Genomic DNA, 9,413 nt, shown 5'->3' with positions numbered 1-9,413 from the left:
TATGAAAAGTAACGGCCCGGTTAGAATGGTTTGTTCCGAAGGCCCACCTTTTCGAAGATTCGCTATTCAAAAGGTTTGTTTATCCGAAAGTTCTTAATTCAGAAAAATGAAATAAGGTTCTGTAATCTGATGATGAAATAATGTTTGTTATTCAGAAAATTCGCCTATCCGAAAATGAAAATGGAAACGAAGATCGTTATTCAGAAGGTTCATCGTTTCGAAATCGACTCGAAAATTTAAGGTAATTTGATATAGTTCGTTATTCTTAAGGTTAATCCCAAAATGAAAATAGGGTCGTCATTCCGAAGATTCATTATCAATCAGAGAATAAAGAAAAGTTTGATATTCCGTAAATTTGTTAATCAGAAGGTTCGATTGCAAATTCCTTTTCACGAAACCTTTTCATTCTCAGAATATCGAACCTTCTTTTTTTCTCCATTTTCCGATAAACAGACCTTCACAAAGAACAAACGTCGAAATTCATATTCAGATGAATAAACCTTGTCATAGCGAATCTTATTTCCTGATTTACAAACCCTAGAAATAATGCCACAAATGTTCGAATTAGCAAACCCCATTTCATTTGGATGCACGTCACGAAACTGACACCCTCGAATCATACAGCCCGCAAGTGATACGACCCATGAGTCGTAAGTCCTAAGAGTCGTACACTCCACGAGTCATACAGCCCACGAGTTAGGCACTATAAGCAAACAAGGCCTACGAGACGGACATATCAAACCACGTGTTGTAATGTCGAATTCATGGGCCTTCTTTGCCTAGGTTTAAACTCATGGGCTATACGACTCATGATGGACCTTTCTTTTAATGTAGAAATTGTGTGTTGGGTTGTATGACTCGTGGGTGTCCGTCCCATGGGGTGACCCATTTCATTTTATATTTGCGAATTAACTGCATGGGTAAATAGAGCACGTGTGTTTGTGGATTAACGAGATATCGTCAGAATAACGACGTCACCGTAGGATATCTCGCGTATTTCCTTCTCGCTTCTTGCTTTACTTCATATAAACCAATGAAAGGGATCGTACAGTTTTGGTTGAGACCTAATTTCAGGTTTCTAACATTTTTTGGTGAAATAATGAGAAACCTCTATGAAATATGAAAGAGCATGTAATTCTATAAGGAATTGAACGCTTATTTGATGAAAATTGGTTTTGAAATGGCTGAGATATAAAAAAAAGAGCAAATGTAATAAGGTGTGGGACCCACACTTTATTACGGTTTCTTTGTTTTACTCTGTTTTTGGATGTTTCAGTCATTCAAAACCCGATTTTCATCAAATAAACTTTGAATTCCTCTTAAAATGGTATTCTCGGTATTATCATAATAAATAGAAAATTTAAATGAGAACTTACCTGTTTGAAATTTAAATTGTATTTTATGAGGAAGGTGAAGGAAGAGACTACAGTCCCTCCTCTCCCACCCTTCTTCATAATTTCAGGTAGTTCTCAATAGCAGTAGGATGACTGTTTGATTGGTAGTCACATTTTTCGGAGCTACTAATATTGCTGGATGCTGAATGAAATAATGTTTGTTTCGAAAGGTCATTAATCCGGAAATGAAAAATGTTCGTCATTCCGAATATTTGTTATTCGAAAATGATATAAGGTTTTTAATTTCGAGTGTATGTTAGTAGGCCTATACTCACATTTCTTTTTCACTTTCGGATTGACTGAGTATGTTATTTAATTTTCCAATGAATGGACCTTAGGAATAAGGAATCTTAGCAACAACACCAGCCATGCTGTAATAACTAATTGTATTTCATGTCGGATTAAGGAACATCGTTAGGTATATACAATTTAAGTGTTTGAGAATAACGAACCTTCGAAATAACGAACTTTACTTTCTTTTGGATTAACATAATTATTGTAGAGGAAATTTTCCTCGGATATGGAGTGTGACACAGGAAACAAACGCAAATTTCTATTCACGATTTCTTTATAAGGGAATACTTTTCTTCTATATTTCTTTGTGGAATGAAAACACGCAAATCATGCATAATTATATTCTATGTTTTTTATATTAAAGACAGTTGTTTCGAATGTTTAGTTTGAAAGCGACTGTATGAAAAGTAACGGCCCGGTTAGAATGGTTTGTTCCGAAGGCCCACCTTTTCGAAGATTCGCTATTCAAAAGGTTTGTTTATCCGAAAGTTCTTAATTCAGAAAAATGAAATAAGGTTCTGTAATCTGATGATGAAATAATGTTTGTTATTCAGAAAATTCGCCTATCCGAAAATGAAAATGGAAACGAAGATCGTTATTCAGAAGGTTCATCGTTTCGAAATCGACTCGAAAATTTAAGGTAATTTGATATAGTTCGTTATTCTTAAGGTTAATCCCAAAATGAAAATAGGGTCGTCATTCCGAAGATTCATTATCAATCAGAGAATAAAGAAAAGTTTGATATTCCGTAAATTTGTTAATCAGAAGGTTCGATTGCAAACACCTTTTCACGAAACCTTTTCATTCTCAGAATATCGAACCTTCTTTTTTTCTCCATTTTCCGATAAACAGACCTTCACAAAGAACAAACGTCGAAATTCATATTCAGATGAATAAACCTTGTCATAGCGAATCTTATTTCCTGATTTACAAACCCTAGAAATAATGCCACAAATGTTCGAATTAGCAAACCCCATTTCATTTGGATGCACGTCACGAAACTGACACCCTCGAATCATACAGCCCGCAAGTGATACGACCCATGAGTCGTAAGTCCTAAGAGTCGTACACTCCACGAGTCATACAGCCCACGAGTTAGGCACTATAAGCAAACAAGGCCTACGAGACGGACATATCAAACCACGTGTTGTAATGTCGAATTCATGGGCCTTCTTTGCCTAGGTTTAAACTCATGGGCTATACGACTCATGATGGACCTTTCTTTTAATGTAGAAATTGTGTGTTGGGTTGTATGACTCGTGGGTGTCCGTCCCATGGGGTGACCCATTTCATTTTATATTTGCGAATTAACTGCATGGGTAAATAGAGCACGTGTGTTTGTGGATTAACGAGATATCGTCAGAATAACGACGTCACCGTAGGATATCTCGCGTATTTCCTTCTCGCTTCTTGCTTTACTTCATATAAACCAATGAAAGGGATCGTACAGTTTTGGTTGAGACCTAATTTCAGGTTTCTAACATTTTTTGGTGAAATAATGAGAAACCTCTATGAAATATGAAAGAGCATGTAATTCTATAAGGAATTGAACGCTTATTTGATGAAAATTGGTTTTGAAATGGCTGAGATATAAAAAAAAGAGCAAATGTAATAAGGTGTGGGACCCACACTTTATTACGGTTTCTTTGTTTTACTCTGTTTTTGGATGTTTCAGTCATTCAAAACCCGATTTTCATCAAATAAACTTTGAATTCCTCTTAAAATGGTATTCTCGGTATTATCATAATAAATAGAAAATTTAAATGAGAACTTACCTGTTTGAAATTTAAATTGTATTTTATGAGGAAGGTGAAGGAAGAGACTACGATGCATAATGAGTAATAATAGGAGAGCCCGCACGCGCGTCCAGCAATATTAGTAGCTCCGAAAAATGTGACTACCAATCAAACAGTCATCCTACTGCTATTGAGAACTACCTGAAATTATGAAGAAGGGTGGGAGAGGAGGGACTGTAGTCTCTTCCTTCACCTTCCTCATAAAATACAATTTAAATTTCAAACAGGTAAGTTCTCATTTAAATTTTCTATTTTATTTCGGAAGTCTCGAAAGAGACTACGATGCATAATGAGTAATAATAGGAGACTTTAAAGCCCGTAGTCACATTTTTTGGCCATACAGAACTGTACCAATGACCGTTTTTACCACTGAGGGGTAAGGCTTTACCTTTTACGATAACACTGCTTGGCTGAAACCCCCATTCTCATCCCTGAGGGGTTTCGCGTAATAAGTTTGAAATGTCTTCTCATTACTCCAGCCTGCCTGTGCCAAAATCTCATGTACAGGCAGATCTTTCCTCTGGGCAGCAGACGCTGCAGCTGCTCTTGTGGAGTGTGCCGAGAACAAGCTGGTGTCAATCCCAGCTTCTGCCATAACTGTCTTAATCCAACGAGACAAAGTTTGGGTAGAAACCCTGTGATAAGGTTTACGAAAACTTATTAACATATACTTTTGGTCCTTCCTAATAATCTGAGTCCTTCTCAGATACTCTCGAAGGTATCGTACAATGCAAACTCGTCTGTCTGGAGGGTACGCTCTTAGACTCACGACATGGCCTGTATTACCAGGTCTGTGATGTTTTAACAAGTCATCAATGTAGAATTTGACGGAATTGTCTTTGAACATCATCTTGTCTATTCTCAAAGCATTCAATGACTGTACCCGTTGTGCTGAGAGAAGCGCTAACAACATTGTCACTTTCAACGTTAGCTCTTTCAAGCCCAATTCGCCTGCAGGTGATTTCCTCCTCAAATAGTTGAGGACAGTTCTAACGTCCCACACCTCCGTGTAGCGAGGTCTGGGGGGTCGTAAGTGAAAAACTCCCTTCACAAATCTAGTTATTAGAGGATGTGCGCTTATGGAAAGCGAACTGTCTGTGAGAGTCAGAAAAGAAGCCAGTGCACTTCTAGCAGAGTTTATGGTACCGTAGCTGGCTCCCTTGTGAAACAAGTCTGAAAGAAATTCTAGTGCCCATTCTGATGATGTCTTGAGATAGTTAATGTTGTTGGCAGTGCAGAAAACTTTCCATTTGCTGATGAAGCTATGATATTGTTGTCGTGTAGATTTCCTCCAAGAAGCTACGATGACCTTGACGGTCCCTGCACTCAATCCCTGCGACCTGAAGGGTTGGCCGAAAGCCTGCAACAGAGCAAATCCAAATGTTTGTGTAAGGGGTGGGGCATTAAAGACACAGGTTGAACAAGAAGTTGTGCATGCCTGTCTACGTAGAACAAGTGGTTTTTCAGTCAGCATGTCCTGAAGTGCTGGGAACCATGATTGTGTAGGCCAGTTTGGTACTACTAACAACCCTGTGGCTTTATCTGCCCTTATCTAGCTTTTGCAGACATTTAGGGATAAGGCAGAAAGGAGGGAAAGCATAGAACCATAATGGACCCCAATCCACTGTAAATGCATCTACATTCTCTGCCGAAGGATCAGGCTGCCAAGTGATATACCTGGGTAGTTGTGCATTAAGTCTGGAAGCAAAAAGATCTAATTCAGGGAGGCCAAAATATTCTACGACTTCAGTGAATTGAACTTTGTTAAGCATCCACTCTGTTCGATCGTTAAACTTCCTTGACATGAAGTCTGCTGTGGTATTGAGCCGTCCTGGCAAGTAGGCGGCTGTGATCCAAATTTGTCTTTCAATGCACCATTCCCAAATGTCATGTGCCAATTTGTTGCAGTCCTGTGATCTGAAGCCCCCCATATTGTTGATATATGAGACTGCAGTAGTATTATCCAGTCTAATGAGAACATGAACATTTCTCAGGCTAGAACAAAAGGACTTCAATGCCAATCCTGCTGGAAGGGTTTCTAGATAATTGATCTCATTGTTAACAGCCTTTTCTCTTTCCACTTCATTCCATCGTCCCCCTGTGTTTGTGCACATGTCTGTTGCTCCCCAACCAGACCCACTCGCATCTGTACGCAATTCTATTGTGTGCCTAGGTCTATCGATAGGATTAGAGGTGTACTGTATGTGGTCAATCCACCACTTAAGTTCCTGTTTGGCTCTATTAGACAGGCTCATTTTCCTATCAAAGTGACCTTTATTGGCCTTTAATGCCAAAATCTTCTCTTTTTCCAAGAGTTTGTAGTAGAGGGGTCCATATTGGGCTGCGGGAAATGTAGCAATAAGCTTCCCTATTACTCTAGCCACTTCTCGAATAGAGGACTCTGTGGCATTCAACAGGTCTACGCACTCAGCAGTGATATCTTCCTTCTTAGATTCAGGGAGAGTAACTTTCATGTTCACAGAGTTAAGGACAAATCCCAAAAAAGTGATTTCTTTAGTGGGTTTTAACACTGATTTAGACTGATGGACAAGAAACCCCAAATCTTCGAAGAGATCAGTCGTAGCATCGACTGCTCTTTGAGTGCAAGCCTCATTCTTCCCAATAATGATAGTATCATCAAGGTATCCCACTACCATATGGCCTGCTCTTCTCAGATGAGCAAAAACTGGTTTGAGAAGCTTTGTGAACAGACGCGGTGCTGTACTAAGCCCGTTTGGCAGTGCACGATATTGCCAAAGTTGGCCCTGCCACACAAATCGCAGGTATTTCCTATCCTGCAGATCAACTGGTACTGAATAATAAGCATCCTGAAGGTCGACTGAGGCTAGAAAGCAATCTGGTGTAATGAATTGCATTGCTGTATGGATGGAATCCATTTTAAAATGCTGGTAGACTAGGCTTTTGTTCAACTCTGAGAGGTCAAGAATGACCCGAAGGCTGCCATTCTTCTTGGGGCGGGTAAAAATGTTAGAGATGAACCCTCCCGCTTCATGTGAACAAGGTTCAATAACATTCTTGGCTACCAGTGAATCAATTTCAGCTTGGATATTGGCCAAATCTTCATTCTTTACTTTGTACTGAACCAAAGGTTTCAGCCTTTCAGGTGGAAAACATTCAGGTTTGAAGTCAAGTTTATAGCCATTCACAGCTTGTAGTATTGTGGGATCTGAAGTTAACTTCTCCCAATTACATGCATGAAGCCTCAGTCGACCTCCAACTGGATGGTCATTTACACATGAAGTGGTAGGTCTAGATTCTATAGATCTAGTAAATCGAGGAGTAGATCTAGAAAACTGTTCTTCTAGACAAGATAGAAATGCATCATGGTCAGTTACTGACATGTCAAATGAGCAATCTGTTGAATCATTGTCTCCTACCTCTTCAGAGGAGGGCTGTTGGTTTACTTGTTGTGGGGAGCCTTGCTTCTGGCCTGTGGATGAGCTCTGCTCTGCGGCCGTTGCTGTGGGGGAGGTCGCGACTTCCCCTGGTAGCGCTGGTCTAAAAAAGGACGATTTGCCGTTCCATGCACGAAGCGTGAGGCTGCAGCACTACGTGCGCCCGTCCAGCCCGCATCGCGAGCCTGCGCGGCGAGCTCCGCTGTAGAAGGGTCGTCTGTACGGATGGAAAGAGCCGCTCGGGCGAGAAATGTGTTTCTGCTGGGTCCTCATGACCCCAGCAGAGGCCTTGTGTTGTTCTTTTAGATCTTTCATCTGTCTTGTGAGATCATCACCAAACAAGAGCTGCGTGACTGGTGTTGAGGGCTTACAGAGATGCACGTATTCCGAGTTGATGTCAGGTTTAATCAGATCTTTCCGCACGCAATTCAGTTCGAAATGCGCATTACTCAAAAGAGCAAGTGCGTCTTGCTGAGACTCGGAGATATCTCGCGCGTCGAGAGAGCGCAGAAGAGCCCCAATACCGCGAGTCAGACATTTCTGCACTCTCTGTAGTTTCAGATCACGGTTACGCGTGACGGATTGCAAGTGTTCCCAAATGGGAGCGTTCACTTTAGGTGTATCGAGGTGGGGGCAGTTGCTCGGAGGGGGGTATTTTCCAACCGTTTCCTCGATGGCTTTATCTTCCAGTTTGTTGCCAATGAAGTAATTCACCGATTTTGCGATTTCCTCGTCAACTGCCTCCCCTATTCCGATGGGGATAGCATACTTGGCTGCCAACGGGGGTAGCTGTGCAGCAGGGGGAACCTCTTCCACCCCTTCGTCAAAATCGAACGGTCCATCACGCTCTGTGTCGTCGGACGTATCAAAATCGTCCCCAACAAAATGGCGGACGTCAGCAGGCAAGCGGGAAAATTCCTCCGCAGTAGATCTAGATGTAGACGCGCCTGAATGTACCACAGCAGCACGGCTAGTGGTTTTATCATGCGATTGGGGAAGGTGTTTCACCACTTCGGCGAGGAGATTTTCAAGTTTGTCTAGACGAGAACTAACATCCCCGGAGGTAGACGCCCGATCCTCGCAAGGGGCTTTTGATACCGTATGAGGTGCTTTTTTAGGGATTTTCTTCATCGGCTTCTTCCCTGAATCTGGAGCCTTAGTCTTACCGATGCTCACATTCTTCTGTACGTGCGCCGTACCGGCATCGCCGGAGGGAGGCGCTGGTGGTGGTAACGTGGCACAGACCTCCTGTCCACGTGTAGCTCGTAAAGCGAGGGATGGATCGTGCTGCTCTTTAGAGCTCATATTTGTCGAACCACCGTCTAGTTTCCCTTACAAAAAATAACCATGAAATTTACGGTATTACCATGGTAAAACCTCAATTGCCATAGTAAAACCATGGTATCGATGGTATTACTACGAGTACCACAGAAAAACCATGGTGATGCATGGTGATACCACAGAAAAACCATGGTAAAACCTCAATTGCCATAGTAAAACCATGGTATCAATGGTATTGCTTCGAGTACCACAGAAAAACCATGGTGATGCACGGTGATATCACAGAAAAACCATGGTAAACTATCAATACCATGACACGACCATGGTACTGATACGTATACTATAGAATAACTGTGAAGTCTATGGTATTTCCATGGTTTTACCATAGGCGACACAAAATAACCATGGTAATATTATGTTATAATTTTTATACCATAGCACTACCATGGTATTACTACCAGTACCATGGAAAAACCATGCCATCTACTGTATTTGCCTGGTATAACTATACAGGTACAATAAAATAACTATGGTGATGCCGGGTTATGGCCATCATACCATGGCATCACCACGGTATTACCACTTGTACCATAAAATAACCATGGTATATAAGGAATTTCCCCAGTATCGCTGCACTAATTAACCATGGATATACCATGTAATAACCATCATACCATGGCACGGTTCTGGCACTACTAGGCCTACTTGTACCATAGAATAACCACGGAGATACCATATGATAACCATCATACCATGTACTACAACCACAGGGTCTTTAATCGTACCGCAGCATATATAACCATAGTCTTTTTGTCATCTTCTGTATTTCTAAGGGTACACAAAAATAGCCATGGTGATACCATGGTTCAACAACAACATATCAATTATGATATATTCTTATAGCTGAAAGGGACTGTACAGTAGGTACTGGTTGAGATGAGGATTCAGATCTACAACTTATTTTTTCTGTTACATGATAAACCTCTCATGAAATAAAGTGTATGAAAGAGCATATACAGCTGTAATTTCAAGAAGGATTCAACGTTTTGAAGAAAATTCGTCTTGAAATGGCTGAGATTACCAACCCCCCCCCCCAAAAAAAATGAAATTGACAGGCCCCATCTTTCATTAGGAGCTCTTTGTTTTAATTTGTTTTTAGATATCTCAGTCATTTCTCAGCCTGTTTTCATTAAATAAACGTTTGAGTCCTCTTCTGCTCTTTATCATTTCAA

General features: G+C 40.9%; 1 protein-coding gene across 1 annotated transcript in view; it reads left to right on the top strand.

The window, feature by feature from the left end:
* The first annotated feature begins 1,579 nt into the window (after positions 1–1,579).
* LOC139723429 (TNF receptor-associated factor 3-like) overlaps positions 1,580–9,413 on the top strand; it is a 61,801-nt gene continuing 53,967 nt past the window's right edge. The window contains exon 1 of the mRNA XM_071634674.1: positions 1,580–8,225. The gene's annotated coding sequence lies outside the window, so the exon portion shown is untranslated. The remainder of the gene's footprint in view (positions 8,226–9,413) is intronic.

Source organism: Diadema antillarum, unplaced genomic scaffold (assembly GCF_040938485.1).
Source record: "Diadema antillarum isolate AM-2024a unplaced genomic scaffold, OU_Dant_1.0 scf00000190, whole genome shotgun sequence".
NCBI lineage: Eukaryota > Metazoa > Echinodermata > Echinoidea > Diadematoida > Diadematidae > Diadema > Diadema antillarum.
Note: the sequence above shows the minus strand (reverse complement) of the source record. Positions and strands in the feature narration are given on the sequence as shown.